A 22,800-nucleotide genomic window follows, 5' to 3' on the forward strand; every position below is an offset into this window, starting at 1 on the left:
AAGTACAAGGACTTGAGTTGGAGTCCCAGTACCAACACAAACAAAAAAGTTCCAACACAAGATATACAAATGTATAATAAATTACCAGATTGCTTTATGACAGAGCGCCACAGAGTTGGATGAGGAAGAGAACAGTGTCTGCAAGCTAGAGACTGAAGGTTTTAGACAAAGGTCTGGAGTTCACTGCAACATTTCATGAAAGTCCACATCATGAAGCCAGTGAGTCTGAGACAGACAGCTAAAGAGTTCATGCTGGAAGCCAAGAGATGACATCCAAGCTGAAAATAAAGACTGCAGCTTCTCTAAAGAATGGAAGCAAATCAGTCCTTCCAAATTTTCCCTTTATAGCCTCCAGGCCATTGGTCATCCTAGGTCAGGTGCTGTACACTCTAGAGTATAGAATTGCTGAGCCAATGTAGTTAAGCTTCTGAACTTCTCAAAATGATACCATAAGACCTATAAGATCAGTATTAAAATCAATTGCATTTCTACATATTAGGAAAAAATAACAATTTTAAAACATCATATAAATATTATCAAAATATTTATGAGTATGTGTAGTGAGGATGTTTTGTAGTCAGGGACTGCAAGGAAAACAAGACAAAACAGGGAATAACATTTATACTATAATTTATAATAGTCATCCCAGGAGTCAAACACAAAGAAAGTGCAAGGTATCTGTCCACACGGTAAAGACCTGAGAATCGATCTGCAGACCTGGATCCCATAGCAATAAGCTGTATAGTCTAGCTGAAGACCTAAAGCCCATGAAAATGCCCACCATGAGTCCAAGTGGATACCTAGAGCCTATTACCGTGACTCATGCAAGCCTGCCTCATGGATCTGCACTGGGAAGGCCCCAAGGTCAGCAACGGAAGCTAGAAAATCTGTGCCAATGGGATTAAAGAGCTGTGCCAGTAGGGTGAGGATTCTATGCTGATGCAGCAAAGAAACAACACTCAAAATAAAGACCAGGGCTCCCCCCAAGAATACCACAGCCATCCTCAGTGACAGTGAGGTCCCAAGCTCCTCCGATGATGAGAACAGCCGAGTTCATATCAAGAAACGCACATGACAAGCTTAGCCTGGAGATAAAGCGGCAGAAATCTTCCTCTCCAGAGCCAGGAAGTGGTGCTCAAAGTAAAGACCAGGGCTTCCCGAAAGTGAACCACAGCAATTCTTAGTGACCTGATCTAGAACTCCTCAGATGATACCTTCTGAGTTCATAGCAGAGAAGCCAGCCTGAGAAGTTCCTCTAGGAGAACCAACAACTTCAAACAACACCACCACTTAGGAAAACCCACAGCACTCCTTTCTTCCTCCCCACTTCTCCTTTCTACACTGGCAACAGTCCTCAGGTGAACCAGTTACACTCAGCACCATGCTGATTCAGTTTAGATGCTGTTTAATTTGACCACCAGTGTGCAATGCACCGCAGGATGTGGCTGTCATCTATATATAAATATTACTGAGGACATTTTTACTGTTTTGAGACAGGGTTTCATTACAGAATTCAGACTGGCCTTGAACTCTCTGTGTAGCTCAGAGTGCCCTGGAACTTTCAGGGATCCTCCTGCCTCAGCATCCTCAGTGCTGGGATCACAGGCATGCACCATACTGAGGCTAATGTCTTAAATATACATTGCCTATAACATGTGTATAGACTAGCAGGCATAATATTATGAAAAAGTCATTTCTCCTCAAATTTATCTAGACATGTATTTTAATGCATAAATTACTTATTTGTCAATTTTCCGTTGGAAACTTGCACACAATCTGAAAAATTGACAGATTAACTAATTGTATAATTTTATATGAAAATACAGAGTAAAAAGTGTATATAAGAAATGTTAGGCCTGCTGAAAGATTTGCTTTTTTCAATTATAAGGACCTTATAACCTCCTGCTTATATATAAGCAAGACTGAGAGTATGCATTTGACTCAGATTTATGAAACATTATTTAAAAAGAGAAACCAAATATCCACATTGCCATCTGAATTTAGAAAGATATATCATTACAATACAACAAAACAGTTTTATCTTTCTCAGGGACTAACTCTGAATCAATTTGATGTACACCTAGGGCAAAGTAGACCTTGACATTTACTAAGGTTCATATAAAAGTTTCACTTCCATGTGGTATGAAGTGTGAAGAGTAAAACAATCAATCTTCTAGGAAAAAAAAATGGAAATTAACCCTGTTAACTTTGGGACACAAAGATTTATTGATTGGTGTTACAAGACGCTTCTTATATAAAATCTAACATTCATAGACTGATCTTTAGCAAGATGCGACAATGACAGAATGAAAGGGAGAGGAAGCCTTAGCATTGGTTAAGGCTTCTCTTTACATAGATGTATAAAATCTGTTGCAATCAAAATACTCAAATCAATAGGAGAATAGGAAAAAAGTCCTATTGCATTTCAAGATAAACAATATTCAGATTGAAAATAAACAAATGAAAAGCTTTTCAACAAGATTTGTTACTAAGAAAATACAAATTAAGACTTCAATTGGATTTCCCTACACAATCATCACAATGACCAAAATTAAAAACATTATCAACTATTAGCAACAATATACAGCAAGTAGAAGCTTTATGCACTATTGATAAATATCTAGGTTGTTATTAACAACTTTGGAAAAATTTCTGTTATAGTGTCTCATAAAGATGTTCTGCTTTGTGGAAATTTTCTCCCAGGTATACTTCCTAAAGAAATGTGTGCACATATGTGAAAAGGCATATTCAACTGGAGAGAGCTTATATGAAGTCATCATTGTAATAGTGCCAAAATTATTGCAATAGAAATAAGGAAATTATTGGTAGATTTGTTAATTGCTTCATATTGTACAGCTACTAAAATAAATTATTCCATGCCACATGTAACAATATGGGTAGGTCTTAGAAATAAGAACAAAAAAGAAAAATAAAATGATTAAATATTGTATTTATTTGCAATACACAAACAGAAGCAAAACTACCATAATTATGTTAAACAGTTGGATAGCAGTTACATTTTTAGGTGTGATTAGAGAAACTTAAAACGATCTTACAAATTTTGGAAACATTTTATTTTGTAATCTGCACGGTGATTACCAAGGTGTGTTCATGTGCTGAATATTCATTGGGCTTTAAATTTGTGTCACTTAATGATATAACTCATACAGACTTAATGCAATTGCAGTCAAAATGTCATTAACATATCTTAAAGAACTAGAGAAAATATTCCTGAGACTCATCGGGAAGCAGAAGTGATCTAGAATAGCAAAGACAATCCTGGGCAACAAAGGCAAGGCAGGAGGCATCACAATACCTGACTTGCAATTGTATTACAAAATCACTGTGATGAAGTCAGCGTGATACTGGCAAAAGAACAGATCTGATGAACATTGGAACACATAAGAAGTTTCATAGACTACTACAAAAATTCAGCCACATTATCTTTGACAAGGAAGCCAAACATGTTCACTAGAAGAAAGATACATTCTTTAATGATGGTGTTGTAAAAACTGACACACTACATGCTGAAGAGAAAATCTCGACCCATGTCTCTCACTATGCACTAAATGAAAGTTAAAATGGATCAAAGATCTAAATTTTAAAAGATAAACACTAAATCTTCTGGAAGGAAAATAGCTAGACATCTTGAAGATATAGAGGTAGGCAGAGACTTCATGAACAAGGCTCAAACAACATAGGAAACACTTCAAAGAATAAGATGGCATCTCATCTTATTAGAAAGCTTTTGCACATCAAGAAATATCACCAACAGAGTGAAAAGACAACTGATAAAGTGAGAAAAAATACAGTCAACTGCCCCTCAAAGGGCTTATGTGTAGAAAATATAAAGACTTGAAAATAATCAGAACTTCCAGTTTCAAAGATCCAGTCCAAAGATGAACATCTGAGATGAACACACATTTCTAGGATGAAAAATTACAAATAACAAATAAATGTAAAAAAAAAAAAAAGAAAAGCTCAACATCATTGGTCATTCTAGAGATACAAATTGAAACAGCATGGAGATTCAATCTCACCATAGAAAGAATGGCTTTCATCAAGAAATCAACCAATAATAAATAATTGATGGGCTGTGGGTAAAAAATAACCCTTCTCCACTGTTAGTGGGAGTGTAGACTGTAGCAAACACTCTAGAAATCAGTGTGGAGTTTCCTCAGAAAGCTAGAATTGGAGGTCCCATTTGGCCCAACTCTTCCTCTTTTGTGCATTTCCCCAGAAGAATTAAGTGTCATACTACAGTGGTATATGTAGATCCATGTTTATAGCAGCACAATTTACAGTAGTTGAATCTTGGAAACAACCCAACCACTCATCAACTGCAGAATGGATAAAAAATATGTCATATCAGCGAGCAAACCATCTGGGAACCAGCACCAAGTGTACATGCCCATCTGACTGGAACAGCCCAACACATCCCCTCTTGGCTCTTGGGTAGCAAACAAGAAGTGGCATCATGCAACACCCCACAGTAAATACCCCTCTCAGCCCTGGTCCCATAAGCAACCAGCTTATCTGAAGAAACACAGGCTATGATGATAGATACCCTACCATTTCAGGTCTAGGGCCTGTAGTCTGCTCATGGGTTCAGAGGATAGCAATATGCAGTGTGACATCTAGAGGGATCTCCTTCTGAGCTTGCAACCATTGCTGATTCCCCATGGAGTTGTTTTGGAACTCCTATGTCATTTACATTTTTTGTTGCATTGAGTTTTATTCTCTTTAATTTTGTTTGATGATGTCAAATTTGATGGCAGGCACAGCTATTTCAAATATTGCAATATATATTATGGTAGCCATTTTGGATTTACTATTGGCTTGTTTTGAAGTACTTTATTGTATTCATTGCCTTGTTTTTATTGTTTCTATTCTGTTCTGTTTGATTTTTACTATGTCCAAAGTTATCTGCAGCTTGTTTTGAGACAATAACAAGGCATTATTGAAACTATTGCTGATTTTGTAATTTTTGAGGTCTATATCTCTTACACTGTTTTTGTATTGGTTTTATTGTGTTTTATTCTTTTAAAAATAAAAAAGATGTATTTTTATACAATGAAGTACTACTCAGCTATAAAGGAGGATAAAATTTACACAATTATAAGTACATGGATGCACCTTGAGATCACATTCACGAATGAAATAAATCAGACTATCATGTATGGACATCATATGGTCTCACTAGTGTAAGAAGCTGAAAGAGTAAATAAGATACAAAATACATAACAGATATTATGAACTGGGAAGAAACTGTTCAAAAGGATAGAGAAATTGTAATGGAGAAAATGAGAAGGATGTAAAAACAAAAATAAATAAATAAATATGCACACACACATATATACACTAAAAATTGAGACAGTTATACTATTAATTATTATTAGTTCATTAAAAAGAATTTTTTTGCCTTTATGGTTTGATCAATTTTTCATGTTTATACTTTGGGAAATGAGCAAGTACTTTGAAGAAAACAATACACAATATATTAGCCATTGGTACTCTACTAAAATCTTGTTTTGAAATTTTGTAATTTTGAAATTTTGGGTTTTTTATTTAAAATAAAAAAAATGGTATAACTCATTTAAATGTGTCATAATGGTTTATATTCTTAATGAGACTGACACTCATGCAAGAAAATGTAGTGGTGATGTTGGACAGGCATATTTATACCATAGATTTTTATAAGAACTTTTGAATTCTCAAGTGAAGGTAAATCAATAAAAGAATTCAGGAGATTCACTGAGAAAATTTCCACTAACTTTATGGTTTTCATTTTCCATTTTGTGTGCCCGTCTTTAGAGTATCTTGGACTATACAGTCAGTCGTCCATATCTAAGGGCACTGTGTCCATGTATTCAACCATGAAACAATTAAAAATATTGGAAAACAAATTTACATCTCTACTAAATATGCACATTATTTCTTGAAATAATCCCATAAAATCAATATAGTAGCTATTTGCATAGAATTTGTATTACACTTGATATTATGTCTTTGAGAAATAATAACCTTAAGATTTTCTTAAATTATATGCAAGTACTACACAGTAAATGACTTAATTGTCTCCATATTTGATATCTGAAGTGGTTTTGGTATCAATCCCTTACAGACACAAATTAATATCAGTATTCTCCAATTACAAGCATGATTCTGATGAGTATCATTACTCAAATTGGTTCCCAGTGCAGAATTTAAAAAAATTAATTTTTCTAACTTTGGAGAATATAACATGTCCTTTGTCTCTCCACCTCAAACTACACTGTAACATATGCCACAGTCTGCTTTATTACATATAGTTTATAAATTATATCATTTATATTAAAGTAATGTTTTACTTGCATATTAAGTATTATTAAAAGGGAAAGAAAAATGTACTTGCTTTTGATATAATTAGCCTGTTATATTTTCTAAATTGAATCCTTATAGATATTCCCAAGACAGATCACAAATCAAGATTTGCTTATTCTGATGGTTTGTGTTTAGTGTGCAATTAAATATGTAAAATAAATAACACATGCAGTGATTAAATGGAGTTCTGTTTTTCAGGTGCTTATTATGCAACAACAACTTTCTATACTTCAATCATACTTTTCTCAAATACCCTTTAAAGACAGTTTTATTCTTACAAGTGTGTTAATATTGGTATTGTGAAAGAGTCAAAGTGACTCCATTAAATTCTAATGCCTGGAATGTGGATAGAAAAATAGCAGTTTGTAGATGTCTTTCTGGCTTCAAAATCTTTGTTCTTCTACAGTAATAAACTGCCTGCATGTTTGCTAAAAGTGAGTGGATCAGAGAAAGAGCTCACGACCAACCCAGGAGTCCATGAGTGGAAAAAGCATCACAGATTAAGTGACGAGAGGAAGAAAAGCAAACACATATAATATGTAGGCACAACATTACACAGAAATTAAATTAATTGATGACTTGCAAAAGTATAAAGTGCACGTAGCACAGCATATCTATAAATTAGCTTGAAAGCAGAGATATTTTATTCAATCTGAAGTACACTATAAATAATCTTATATTCATGCTAATTTCAATTTCACCTTGGATATTGTTAAAAAATATACTGTTAAATGACTTTGCAATAATTTAACAATCAGGATGTAATATTTTTAAATTCCAAGTAAATACTCATAGATAAAAATGCATTTATTATTTCATTGCCTCATTTAGTCATAACACTGTGTGAAACTCAGACATCTACATACTCCCAGCTTTAAATGAACATGAAGGAATAATCTGCCTGTCAAACTAAGGTCATGAGTTCAATTCCCAGGACAAAAAAAAAAAAAAAAAAAAAAAAAAAAAAAGACTAAAACTATTTTTACTCTTCTGGCCATTAAGATCACAAATCTTAGATGGTTGTTAATGCTTTCAAATAATCCTATAGCGTCTGTTTTGTTAGTTTGTGTTTTTATTTTTATTAGTACATGTTTGAAGTACATAGTGAGTATATTTTCTTTAGGACCTGGTACACTTACTTAACACATTTCTTCTACTTTCTTCTCCACCAGCTCCCTTTTATCAGCATCAGATTCACCAGATTTCAGGAATTTTGATGTGTTATGTATATGCACCAACTTGACACAAGCAGTGCAAACATTATGTCCTGCAAATATGGACAAAATTCAAAGAGCATCAAGGGATAGGTGGAGAAGAGAGAGGAAAGGGAAAGAAAAAGAATGAAAACAGGAATGAAGATGTGTTATGTACATATACCAACTTCTCACAAGGAATTTAGTCATTATGTACTACATGCATCTGCTAATAAACTAAAATAATAAAAAAATCCGGACAAAAATTTAAGTAAATTTGTTTGAAGCGGCTGTATAAAAGCTGTACGTATTTAAGGAGTGTCATACAAAATTCCAATAGAATTATACATTTTGTAATGTTTAAATCAGTTTAAACATATCTATTTCTTCACATTTATTATTTCTTTTAAATTTTTTTTTAGTTTATTGGTGCATATTCTTTATATAATGGGCTTGTTTTTGGGTATTCTTATATAGATATATAACACTTCGATTCTGGCCATATCTCCCATTGCCATACTTGTCCTCTGCTCTGCCCATTTCCTCTGTTGTCAAATAGCATGATTTTATTTTTCCTGTCTCCTCTCTGTTTTCATTCGAAGTACCTTTCTTCTAGCTCTTTTAAATATGCAACTCATTATCATAATCTGGTCACACTACAGTAACACACTAGAGATTCCTACTAAACCTAACTATAACTTAATGCCTCTTTATTAATTTCCAGTCTCTCTCCAGTCTTTTCCTCTCCCCAACTTCTGGTAGCCAACAGGAACGTGTGTATAAAATTTCTCAAATGAGCAGCATTATGTTTTATTTGTCTATCGGTGATTGATTTATTTCACCTCAGTTGAAGGTCTCTAGTTCCTTTCTTATTGTCACAAAAGACAGGATACAATTCTTTTCTATGGATAAATAGCATTACATTCTCTATATATGTCAAATTGCCTTTATTCATCCACTGATATATGCTTATATTGTCTCCATTTCTCAGTTTATTATAAATAATTATGCAATGAAACATGAAAGTGCAGAATACTAGCTGCATTTTATATATATATATATATATATATATATATATATATATATATATATATCCAGAAGTAGGGCTGCTGAATTAGATGGTAGTTCCACTTTTCATTTTTTAAATATATACATAGTATTTCTTAAAGTTGCTGTAATAACTCGCATTCCCATTAAGAGTTTGCATTCTCTTCTATCAGCATTTTTCAATCCTTGCTATTTTTAGTCTTTTTGATAATAGCCATTATTATTGGAGTTATGTGATATTGTGATTCAATTTGGTCTGCATTTCCATAATGATTATGTATTACTTGGAGAAATTCATATTAAAGTTCTTTACCCATTTTAAATCAGATGATTTCTAGTTTAGTTTAATTTTGTTATTGTACTTTTTGGAGTTTTGTATTCTGGGTATCATTCCACTGCAAAATAACTAGTTTGCAAATACTTTTGTACATTCCTTAAGTTATTTCTTCACCTTGTTGATTGCATTATTTGTTTTGTACAGCTTTTTTGCTTAACATAATCTGATTGATTTGTTTTTGTTTCTTATGTTTGTGGGTCTATGTAGAAAATATTTAATCAGATTTGAAATGATCTTTGTAACTGGTGAGAGATAAGGTCTAGTTTGCTTGTTCAACTTGTAGATATTTACTTTACCTAGCACCATTTGTTGAAAGCTGTATTTTCTTCAATCCATGTTCTTAAAATAGTCCTTGAAAACCAGTTGGTTGTGAATGCATGGGTTACATCTAGTGTTCATATTCAGTTCCACTGTTTTTTTTTTTTTTTTTTTTTTAGACAATAGCACACTGTTTTGATAATCAAAGTAGTATATTTTGAAGTCAGGTAGTTTAATATCTCCTGCTTTGTTCTTCTAGGTCAGTATTTTTCTGGTTCCATTAAAACCTGTAGGATTTTTTCTCTAGCTCTGTAGAATTTCATTGATATTTGGATAAGGATTATATTTAATCTGCATGTAGCTTTTTGTGATCACAAAGTTAACATTACTGATGCTCCTTTGTATCCCATCAAATAGGCATTTTCACCTATTCACAACTTATGGTGTCATTGAGTGCCTTGCCTTTAAGTAACATGCAAATTCAATGGCCTCTAAACAAGTACTTTCAGGTCTTTTGCTTGAACTGTTACACATATCAAACTGAATCCTCGATGCTATTCATTGGATGAATAATATATCATTTGAACTTAACATGTTCATTAAAATCTTAATATCTACATCACATGAAGAGGTTTTGCAGATTTAATCATTTTGCATAATGATTCATGATCGTTTTATATAATTAAGTAGTTCAGGACAGAGAAGTTTTAAGCCACCCTTCCCTTCCCTGCCTTTTAACTTGTCAATCCTAATCTTAGAGCAATATTTTAAAATTCAATTTTAAAGGATACCTAGTATCCAGTCTCTTTTTTGAAATACCTCTAATGGTACCACATTTGTTGAATCCAACAAATATTTCATACTTGGATGACTGCAACAACTTTCAAATTGATTTCCTTGCTTCGATCTTCAAACTATCTCACTCTATTTCATCACAACGGGTAGTATAATACTATAAAATGTAAGGCAAAAATGTGATTTCACAGTTTAACATCCTACACATACACTGATATCCCACAGAGTAATAACTAAATCCTTACTAAATTCTGTAAAATATTACTGGTCTCTATCCACTTCTCCAATCTTATTTCCAATGTCTTTCAGTCTTTCACTTTACTCCATTTTAACAGGCTTTCTTACTATACTTTTACCACAAAGAGAAGGGTGTCCTTGCAATTTCTGTTTCATTATATAATTTTCTTTTCTCAGATAGTTTTTTGACAATTTCACTTTTGATATTAGTCAGACCTGAACTCAAAAGTCTCCTGATTACCTCATCAGCTACTAGTTAAAGTACTGATATTTGTGGAGAAAAAAAAAAAAAAAAGAAAAAGAGAAAAGTACAAGTGTCTTTCAGCTTAAAAAATAAAAAAAGCCAAAGAAATAAGAAAGTATACTCTAAAAATATTGATGAAACTAACAAAATATCAGAAAGCAGAAAACAAATGCAAACAGTTTTAAACAACTGAATTCCAGAAGAGGAAAAACATTCCTTACAACAGAAGAGATCCACTGAAAAAACACTTTTTTGGCCCCAATACTCATGACTGAATCCAGGTCCTTTGCAGTGAGCTATATTCCCAGTAATGCTTATGTTTCATTTGGTTACATGGCTTAATTGCCCATGCTATATTTAAATTGGAGATCCTCCTGCTTCAGCCTCCTGGCATTGGTACTGTAGACCTCAGGCAAAATACCTCACTCTAGTACAGGTAGAAAGTTGCAGGGTGAAGAAATCACTGCCCCGCAGACATGTGAGCCCAGCAGGCACCCTAGAGCTATTATTCCTTCTTAATCACTTCCCTCCACACAGTTGAGTTCCAGCACCACCCTAAAACTATTCTACATAATCCCGGAACAAAACATCAGCTCTTCATTTCTCTTTTCTTTCATTCTTTAGGCCAAAAGCCTGACTTGTTTCTTGAGATCTTCAGGGCTGCTTTTCTGTGGTCTCGGCATCATTTCTGATTTCTGACTGAAAGCCATCATTATTGGCTTTCAATAAACGTAGCTGCCTTTCCCACACCATCAGGTCTATACATTTCTTTGGTTGCCATTCACAAGAGCTTGGACTTTGCTGTATCTGTTGGGTGTACCCCATGGTAACATTTGGTGAACCAGCCAGGAGGCATCAGAGACATCAGCAGACCTCAGAACACCTAAGCACAGATTGATAACTGAACCCGCAGAAAAAAAGGAAGCTCACCTCCTGACAGGGACTCCTTTTTTCACCAAGCAGCCATGGTCCATTGGGTGCGCAAGGCAGATTCCTGGAAGGAACAGCTAATTTGGTACCATTCTGAGATGGCCCAATTGTGCAATGAAAGGCTTCAACATTTGTAGGGAGCAGGAGGGTCCCCACAGATTGCTCTTGGTTGTATTTTGCTGATAGTCTTCATAGTGTGCAGTTCTGCTCTCGGCAGCTGTGGTTCCCCAAAACTGTATAGAAATATAGCTGAGCTGAAGGGAGCCAACCAGAGTGGGCCAGAGTCAGGGTGCTGTGACCTGGAAAATGTTTTCCAAATGGTTTTCTGGGCTTTTCTCAGATGACCAGCAAATATGGGCCTGGTCCACGTAATGTTACTGCTTTTGATGGAGTGAAGTTGTTGGTATGCGCTGTACTGTGTGGACTTGCACAGCTGCTTGGCTGGCTCTGACAGTGTTTTGGGTGTTTGAAAAGGGTTGTGAGTGGTGGGTCCACCCTGAGTGAGTGCTCTATCTCAATTTTTTTTTTTAATTTAAAGAAAAGGAAACCAAAAAAATACATGGAGATAAGAAAAAGGGTAGAAATAATACAAAATTACAGACAAACAAAAGGTAAGAAATTGCCGGTTGATAAGTTACACATTGTCATCTTCGAAATAGCTGTTCAGGTTATAGAATTAAAGTATTTAGAATGACATTCAAAAAGTGACCCTACAAACCATTCTGCTCTATGATCGAACAAAAGCTCAATTTCTTTCCTTTCCCTCTTGAGGACATTCTGGTTCCCCTCTTGTCTCCCTTCCTCAGATCTTCATCTGTCATAAAATTCAAAATATTTGGCTTTTTGGTGCTGAGCAACGCACAGAAACAAATGTTGAATAGTACAGCGCTTCCTCATATGACAAAATGATGAAATTTTGTGTTTTAAATTTTTGCACTCTAGGGTTAACTCTAATGTTAACTCTAATGTTGGTCCTTTCCCCTAATTCTGCTGTTTGGCTTTTTTCATCATAACTGTGACCTTAAATTTATGTCCTCGTGTAAAATAATATAAACCCTGTGTTTGCTGATTGAATTTGCTGACATTGAAGTTTTATAATCAGACACATAAGCTTTGTGGCTTGATCTACTGAGATGACTTTTTCCTGAAAAGGTATTTTGGGGCTCTTTTGAGACTGCCAGATAAGTTAATATCATTTTGGAAATGCCTTGTTTCTCAGTCAAAAGCTCATAGCCACATGTACAGATAGTTGTCGAGATTTTGGGACGATATTAAGTAAAGCGCATTTTACCCTTCACTAGGAAGGATGTCAGTTGGTTTTATAATGGGGTAAGAAGCACCTATGAAGATGAGTAGTGGGGGATCCAATAGGCTCAAAGGCAATGGCATTAGTGTTCACTTATAGGTTGAGATGCCCAGCTCCTGAGGGTATCAACTGTGTTAGAGGATGCCTGATCTGAGAGTTGAACAAGATCATAGAACAAAATATCAACAAAATACAACCATGTCCTGTAATGATCCTGTGTGGTATCTGACCCTGGGAAAGACTCTACAAAATTTCTGTGATTAAATTCTAAGGAAGGCCATGTGCGGTGGTGCATGCCTGTAATCTCAGTACTCAGGAGACAAAAATAGAGTGATTGTCATGAGTTCAAGTCCAGCCCGGACTACACAGCAAGACTCTTGTCTTAAGAAAAGCCAAAACTGCAGACAAAAAAATGAAAAATAAATAAATTATACGGAATTCAACCATATAAGTCACTCACTATGGTAAAAAAAAACTCATGATCCTCTAGGGGCAGACCTATAATATCCCTTCTAATGAGTTAGGAATTAACCCAGGGACAGACCTGTATGGATCCCACAGTCTAATTCATACTTATACTTGAGTCCCATTATGATTCATTCTTCAAATCCTTCCATACCCACTGGGAATGGTTCCACCCCAAAGTCGTCTAGAAAGATTATCTTATATTCTTGTGGAATAAAAAAAAAATGGCCTATGTATCCTCTTGGGAAAAGTGAGATGTTGCCACTCCTTGGCAGGCTAAACATAATGCCATGATTTATTTATTTCTTTATTTTAAATAATAGACAACATGGTTAGCGGTACCTTCTACTCAAGCCTTGATGACCCTCTTGTCTGCTTCTCTTTCTCACAATGTGCTTCCTGACAACCCTTCTCAGAGGGTATCCTTAGGAGATAAATCTCATCTCCTGAACCCACCCCATATGAGCTCTGGGGTTCTTCCTGCCCTAAGGGCCCAAATTCAGGGAGTTCGATTTTTAAGCTAGCCACTGCTGTGTATGTTCAAGAGGTGGCAGGTGCCAATGAGCCTGTCCAAGTACAAGTCTCCTGTTAGTCATGGATGTTTAGCAATGCAAGGAAACACTGAACAGATTATCTGAAGATCATGAAAAATACACTGATGGATTCCATGATGTGCTAACAGTGCTCTTGGATTTGAGGAGGTGAGAAGTCCAGTTCATTCTGGTTTCTTTCTGCACAGCAGTAGAAAGAAAGAAAAAAAAAAAGGTTATAAGAACTGCTAAACAGACTAATGATGAAGCCTTAACAGCTTCACCATCTGATAATCAGTCAAGCACAGCATTACATGGGTATCAAGAGGGAGTTATAGCACAGGGGTTGGAGAAGTCAAATTAAAGTTGTACATCAAAGCCATTTTAGTGAGTATATGAAAAGGAATGGCCAAACCTGTGAACTGCTACATATCCAGGTCTATTAATCAAGGTTCTGATTAAAATTCAGTTGCTTTCTAGCTCTGATTTGCAGAGGCACTCTAGAAATACACTAATTTAGACCTGTAGGTTACAGAAGGTCCGATTGTCCTTGGATAGTATTTTATTTGTCTGTGAGGTCCAAATATTAGGAAAAAGCTCCAGAAACTCTATCAGGCTCCACAAGCAGGAATAAGCTGATACATCCATGTTGCTTACTCATTCTTAATAAGCATAACGAAGTGAAAGACACATGATAATTTAATGTGGAAAAGAAGAGGCTGCAGCAAAGCTCACCCTAATGGATGAAGCCAAAGCCTGCAACACTGCTGGAAACAGACATAATCGAAACAGTGACAGAAACAATTCAGAGTGTTTCAAGTGTCACCGACTGCAGCACTAGACAAGACAATGCCCCCGAAAGTCACCAAACTCTTTCCAGGCCTATCAAGAGGATGGGAAATTTCCATGACTTTGGAAGAGAGTCTGCCCTCACTTCCAGAGGAATATAAAATCATCCATCATTGTGATAGCCAAGGATGTACTGTCAGACAGGAAATGATAGTGTCCAAGGCAGCCTGCATGGTTCCTCATACCTGCATTCCCAGGACCTTGTTGGAGCCTTGGGTTACTGTAGACGTAGCTGAAAAACAAATTATATTTCTCTGCAATACTGGAAGAACTTATTCAATTCTAATTTCTTATTGGAATGAGCTTTCAAAACATTCCGGAATTTTTGTGGACCTTGAAGGAGTTAAGCAGATACTTGTCTTTATTCTCATACTAAAGAGCCCTTTAGCAAATTTCCTTTCCCAAGCTGCCTTGATGTTCTACTAGAGTACCTCATACGAGTAAATGGAAGATATATATTCTTCCTACTCAGGGCCACTACCATATTCAAACCTCTGGTAACTTCTGATGATAGGGAATCAGCCAGCCTGACCCATATGGTCTGATGTCTCTGTCTGAAGTTGAGCCTGAAGGGTAGTATGATTGCATCCTTGGAAGGGTCACCAGAGCCTCCCTAGTAATCATTCAGCTAAAATACTCAATATAAAATACAGCAGATTGTACTATGATGAGAAAAGTGCAAGATGGGGGCTACAGTCTATTATCGGTAAGTTCTTGTCTACAGAGTTACTCAGGCCATGCCAGTTACCGAACAATGCATTCATTTTTTCATTATCCCCTCAGCATTGAAGGAAACTGAGGTAATCCAAAGAAATATGAAAGCAAATCAGAGCGCTCCAAGTGCAAGCGTCTGTGACACTGGCAAAGTCAATGTCTTCTAAAGCTGTCAAGCACTTGCCAGGTCTATCAAGAATGAATGAAGACCAATTATCAAGCCATTAAGAGAGTATGGCCTGGTACAGTATCTCAGAGTCAACAATGAGGCAGTGGTACTTATTCACCCATTAGTAACAGAGCCACATACTTTTTTATCACAGATCCTAGGACAAACTAAGTAGTTCTTTTTCCTGATCTCAAAGATACTTTCTCTTTAGTCACGGTGGACCACAGTCTTCAATATATATATATATATATATATATATATATATATATATATATTTTTACCTTTGAGTGGAAGTCCCCAAATAGGACTTTGCCAGCAGTATATTTGGACTGTCTTGCCTCAGGTCTTTGGAGATAGCACCCACTTGTTCTCATGAGCATTAGTTCAAGACAAGAAAAACTTAAAGTTTGAAAAGGGAGTCAATACATTTCTCACGTGACTGCCTAATTTGTACTCACACCAAGAAGTTATGTATAAGAGCACAATTGGGGCTGGAGGTTTAGCTCAGCAGCATAAGCGCCTGCTTTGGAAGCAGGCAGTCGTGAGTCCGATCCCCGGTACCGATAAAAAGAAAAAAGACAAAAAAAAAAAAAAAAAAGAGCACCATTAATACTCTCATTGTTCAAGGAAAACAGGGTCACAAGATGTCACAATACAAGGCTCAGGCATTACAGCAAAAGGTGATTTATCTGGGATATGTTTTAGCTCTATGACAAAGATAGACATCCACAAGGAGGATGGGGGCAATTTTCTATCTGGGTCCTCCCGAGGTCCAACAGCAGCTCAGGGCTTTCTTGGGAATGACAAACTTCTGGGACATACGGAAACCTTATTTTGGAGAAATAGATAAACCCCTATATGAAGCAACACAAAGACTGGAAACTCAACCCTTGGAATAGGCTCTAGTCATTCAAGGGTGCATCAGATCCTTAAAACAGGCTTGCATGTAGGCCTCTGATTAGGAATCCCAGACTTAACTAACTCCTCTTCTTTCTTTGTCAATGAAATGCAGGGAATAACCAAAGGACTGTTTCCTCAGGTTCTGGGCCAGGAAGATCAACCAGTTGCCTAGTTTGCCAAACAACTAGATGGGTTGTTGCAAGGGTGGCTTACCTGCCTGTGAGCAATTGCTACTATGGCACTCAGAGTCTCAGAAGCTTCTAATATAACTTCGGGATAAAATCTCTTAGCTCTAATCCCTTACCAGATTTAGGCTTTGTTAGAACTAAGGGACATGTGTGGATGACTAGAGAAAGGCTTAGTGAATATCACAGCATTCTTACTGAAAACCCGCATGTCTGTCTTCAGTCTTACACTGTTCTAAACCCAGTCACCTACCAACCAACCAACAGATGAAAGCTATGTTTGAACAAACCATCGCCCAAAATTATCCCACCTCTCCAGATGTGACTTATCAGCCATTGACAGGGGCAGTTAGAATGTGATTCACGGATGTTAGCAGATTCACAAAAGATGAAGGGCAGGTTATCTCACAGTCAGCCTAATCCAGATCATTGAAAAGGATTCCCCTCCAAGACTTCTTCCCAAATGGCAGGATTCATAGGATTCATTGCCGTCACTCAGGCTGTCCAACTCATCTGGGGAAATAGGGATATATATATATATATATATATATATATATATATATATATATATTCCAAATGCACTCTTCTGAACTTACATACACATGCAGTCATGTGGATAGAGAGTACTTTTTACCTATTTGTCAGTCTTCCATAAAACATGGACTGGAGGTCTTCAACTTCTAAGTAGTAAATCTCCTAAATGATATAACAGCTGTCCATTGCTGGAGACATCAAGCCTCCCTGGACCATATCTCCCAGCATAATTTGAAGACAAACAGCTGACAAATGTGTCACATTCCAGTATAATTTCAACCAATCAAGAGCTCTACTCATTGTCCTCTTTCAGGAGCTGTACAGAGCCAGGATACTCTCAGAAGAGCATCAGTGGTTTTGTAACATGACAGGACTTCAAAAGGGTCAATGGTTGTATGTAGGACACTAACTGTTCTTGTCACAATTAGGGCGGTGAAAAGTCATTAAATCCTAATATGAGACCTTCAGCTTAAGGTGACATGCCACCACCACTTTGGCACATAGACTATTTATAAGTTAGTAATGTTGTAACCCAGTTTGTAAGCCATGTCCTCTCTGTGCCCTCCATGATGAACAGATTTGTCCACCATTGCCTGATCTGGTGCAGGTGTGGATACTTTCCTGGAGAAGACTGGAAAACAGACTTCGCTCACATATCTATGTGGTAAGAGATATACAGACTTCCTGGTGGGCATTGATACCCACATTGCGTGGATAGAGGCCTTCCCTAGTCACTCCCCTCCAGCTATTTAAGGTTATGAAGCACATTAGGAGTATTCTATTTAACACTGGACCAAAGCACATACTCCCTGATCCCCACCATTTTTTTTTAAATTTAATTTTATTTTATTTTTGCTGCTCTCTTGCTCCTGAGCCTGAAAGCTGGATTTGTCTGTGTGGTGTATAGTGTTCTTTGTCCATCATCCTGACACCATTTCTCTGTTCCTGACTCTCAATAAACACAGCTGCTTTTCCCTCACCAATGATCATATATTTTGAAATCCTTTGCTTGCCATACACACGAGCTTGGAATCTACCTGTTAGATCCACCTGGCAGTAAGAGTCTCATTTATATTTTTAAACAAGATAGAGTGATAGGAAAAAAATTATCATATGTATTAATCAGCTTTCTCTTGACTGAGTCACAATATCTACCACCTACAAACTAAATGAAGAGGGGTTAAATTTGGCTCATTGTTTAAGGAAATTTTGCCTATGATCTGTTGGCTTCATGGTATGACAGAGCTGAGTTGCTTAGCTCATGGTGGGCTAGGAAGCAGAGATGGGGACACTACTAGAGAGGAAAGAGTAAGGAACATATATAGTAGCAAAGGCTATTCCTTTATTACCCAACAGACACATCCAGGAAAGTGTTTCATTAACCTACTAGCATTGCTTAACCAATTCAGTTGACATATCATGATTAATAGTCACACTAAAGATCAGGATAAAATAAAGCGGAACAAAATCTAAGAAGTTTTAAGGATTATACCTTAGTTTCAGTGATAAGATACAGCTTCAAGGAGATACCACCACAGAATTTGTTTTCACGCAACTGTTTTTTAACACTGATATATTCTTTCTATTTTCACTTTATTTTTATCAGTATATGTTTGACATGCATATAAATTGCATTCATCTTGATAAATCAGTAAGTATATGAACATATTTCATCTTAAATAATTTTACTTACCCTTCCAGCCTATGCACTCCCATTTTTACCTCCCTCCATCCCCAAATCTTTGATACAAATTTTCATTGAGTGCACTGTAGTACATTTATAAAAACTAGGGTGATGGCAGGAAAGTTGAGAAGCATGTGTTGCAGGTATTCGGCTTCTAAATGAATGATAAAGGAAATGCTTTCTTAAGAATGTTCTCTAGTCAACAGGGTAGAAAGACTGGATTACATAAAACTTGGGGCAAAAAGGAAGAACAAAAATAAGTCTGCAGTTAATCCAGAAGCTTGCAGCCATATTAAAGAAAACAAGAAGATAATCATTCCAGAAAACAAAGAGATATTTTCATGAACAGGGAAGATTCAATATCTATAAGATGTTCATATTTCTTGAATGTATCCATAAATCCAATAAAATCTATATAAAATTCCAGCAGAATTTTTCAAAAAAATGTGGTAACATGATTGAACATGTACTTTAAGCTATAAATAATTTAGAATAGTCAGAATAATTTAGGAATAGAATAACAAAATTAGAGGAATTCTATTTGACTTTGAAACAGAGCATAAAGTTAATAGTAATGAAGATATTGAAGTATTTGAGGAAGATAAATAACTAGACAAAGAAACAACATATCAGGTACAGGAAGAGATAAAGAACATCAATGGATTTACAATCAGTGCATCAAACATTGTAGTGGGGACAGGGAAGGTTTATCAGTTGGCGCTGGAACAACTCAATTTTGCATCAGAACAAAAATGGTCCTTGACTTTATATTCTGAATCTCAGACATAAATACAAAGTTTGGAACCAACAGTATCTAGAAAAGTTGTCCACTACCCACAGGCCTTAAAAACCTAAATGTCTGTGGCATGTTAGGAAACAAGTGAATGACAGGCAAGGGAGTGAATCTTTCTCCGTATTTACAGTGCTTCCCATTTTTTGCAGCACTACTAGAGTTCTGCCTGCTTCCTGATCAGAGTGACATTACATTCTAATAGAAGAGAAAACTTTACTGTACCTGCTCATGCAAGGGATCTTTGTGACTTGTTCCACTTAATCATTTGGAAACATCACTGCCCTATCCTCCCAGCATCCTCATGAAAAAGTTGAAGTTTGTCCTCCAAGAACTTGGTCCCTGGTGCTGAACAGGTGGGTGACTGCTGTTCAAAAAGACAATATAAGGAAACATCATCAAAACTGTGGGAAAGATTTGTTTGATGTGTCAACAAAGTAAGTACTAAATACAAGAAAATGTTTAGATAAAATAATATTAAGTTTAAATGTTGTATTCCACAAAAAAGTAAACACTATTGGTAGAAAAATCCAGGGCTGGGAAAGAAAATACATTTATCTGCAAAACTCTCTTAGACAAAACACATAATGAACATCCAGAGATCAAGAAGAAAATATCAAAAAATCTGGACATGTTGTCACTTACCTGTAAGCTATCTAGGAAGCTGAGGCAAGAGAATCACAAGCCTGGACAACTTAGCAACTTAGTGAGACCCTGTGTCAAAATAAAAATAAAGAAACAAACAAATACATGCTCTTAAAATGTTGTATCTGAAGGTTCTGGGTATAATTTCTATCAACCACCACCCCACACACAAAAATTCAAACAACTTAGTATAAACAACTCAACAATGAAAAATTCCTTTCTGAAAGAGATACAACATAAAAACATGGGGCAACACAAAGGTTTATTAGTTATAAGGGAAATGAGTATTAGATGACAACAAAAGCCACTATACACTGACATATATATCTCCCTCAGCATCAGGTATCTGCAAGTATGCCAATACCAATGTAAACCTTAAAAAAAACACTGGAGAATGTATCGAGGTTAATTTTGATTCTTATTTGTAAAGATGAACTCATGTACACACTATGATAGAGCAATGTTCACAAAATAGTTCTACTTGTACAACACGAATGAGTATCCACAACAATCTCTTAAGTAAAATTAACATTGTATAATTTCATCAATACAAAGTTAAAAATAGGTAAATTTAAGAGACAGAAAAAGAGTAACATTGGTTATTTATTAGTGGGAGGGAATTGCACCAAGTAAGGTGAATTTTTTGGAATGGTAGAAACTTCTATACCTTGCTTCAGGTAATTTTAGGATAGGCATATATAACTATCTAACATTATAATTCATAAACAATTAAGAACAACTATGCTTTATTATATAATTTGAAACTCAATGAAAAGACATACTAGAATTTTTCATTGAAAATTATTTTAAAATCTTATGAATGTTACATATTAATACTAGATTATCTACTTTTACCTTTCTTTAAATTTTATTTTAATGAGAAAAAATAAAAATGATACAGAATTTCTAAAAAAGATAATAGGGAATTAACAATGGTTAATATAGTGCATATTGTTATCGTCAGAGTAGTTGCTCAGATTACAAGACATACGCATGCAAAGTTGATCAGTGCAAGCACAAACCATTCTTTTCAATGAAAACAAATTAGTAGGATAATTATCATAGCTGTCTTATGTGTGTATGTATGCATATATATATATATATATATTACATATATATATATTTATATATACATTAATTTTTCTTTAACTTTCTTCCTTTCCCCTTTCCCCCATCCCAATTGTTCTTTGTTTTAGAGCAGTTTCTCCTTTTTCACAATATCTATTGTATATTATTGATATCATTAACTATAAATTTTTTACATTAAAGAAACAATATTTTGTTTATATAAGCATATATTTTACTTCAGTAAAGAATATGTCTTAGATTGCATACATTTTCTTATAAAATACTTGAGTTTATACTTCTTTATAGCTGGGTAATACTCCACTGAATAAAAGAAATACATCTTTTATTTAGTCCTAGGTTGATGAGAATTTGGGTTGTTTCTAAGAATAAGCTATTACAGATTTTGCTGCTATAAACATGGGTGCATATATATCACTGTGGTATGATGTTTCTAATTGAGGGGGGTATACCTGGGTCAAATGGGACTTCCAATTCTAGTTTTTTGAGCTATCTTGATGATGATTTCCACAGTGGTTGTACCAGTCTCCACTCCTACCATCTTTCGAGAAGGGTTTAGCTCTCTAGCCCCACTAGTATTTGTTATTGGTTGATTTATGGATGATATTCATTCTGTCTTGGGGAAGATGAAATCTCAGTGTTATTTTAATTTGCATTTTTTGAATGATGAATGATGTCTTATATCTTTTTCATGTATTTATTTCCCACTTCTATTTCTTCATCTGTGAAGTGTGTATTCATCTCACATGCCTGTTTTTGGATTGGATCTTTGAATTTGGGGTATTGATGTTTTTGAGTTCTTTATATGATCTAGGTAGAAGTCCTTTGTATAATTCATACAGGCAGTTTATTAAACTCTTTCCCACTCTCTGGGTGTCTTTTCACTCTGTTAGTGAAACCTTTAAATAAGATGAGATCCCGGTTGTTGATTCTTTGATGGATTTCCTGGGAAGTTACCATTTAGTTCATAAACTCTCTTCTACTCCTATGTCTTCAATATTTCTACTTGTCTTTTATTCCAGGATATTAAGTATCTATGTTTTAATATTTCAATCTTTGATCCATTTTGACTTTAGTTTGGTTCATAATGCTAGACATGTGTTCAGTTTCAGTCTTTAGCATGTGGAAAGCCAATTTCTTCAGCACCATTTATTAAAGAGCCTGTCTTTCTTCCACTAAACATGTTTGAACCTTTTGACAAACATAATGTAGCTGAGGGTTTTGTGGTTATGTCTGCATCTTCTCATCTTCTCCATTCATCCTCAGGACTGTTTTAGACTCAGTACCATGCTGATTTTACCACAGTATCTTTATAGTATAATTTGAAGCTAGGGACAGTGGTATTATCTACCTTGCCTTTGTTACCCAGGATTTCATTTGCTATCCTAGGTCTCTTCTCTTTCCAAATGAATTTACAAATGTTTTCTATGGGTCTGTTAGGTACGTTAATGGTACTGTAATTGGGGTTGCATTCAATTTGTATAACATTTTTGAGAGTATGGTCATTTTCATGGTTTTGGTTACTCTTATCCATGTAAG

The sequence above is a fragment of the Cavia porcellus genome, unplaced genomic scaffold (genome assembly GCF_034190915.1).
Source record: "Cavia porcellus strain 051 isolate PalLab524CR breed Dunkin Hartley unplaced genomic scaffold, mCavPor4.1 scaffold_3, whole genome shotgun sequence".
NCBI lineage: Eukaryota > Metazoa > Chordata > Mammalia > Rodentia > Caviidae > Cavia > Cavia porcellus.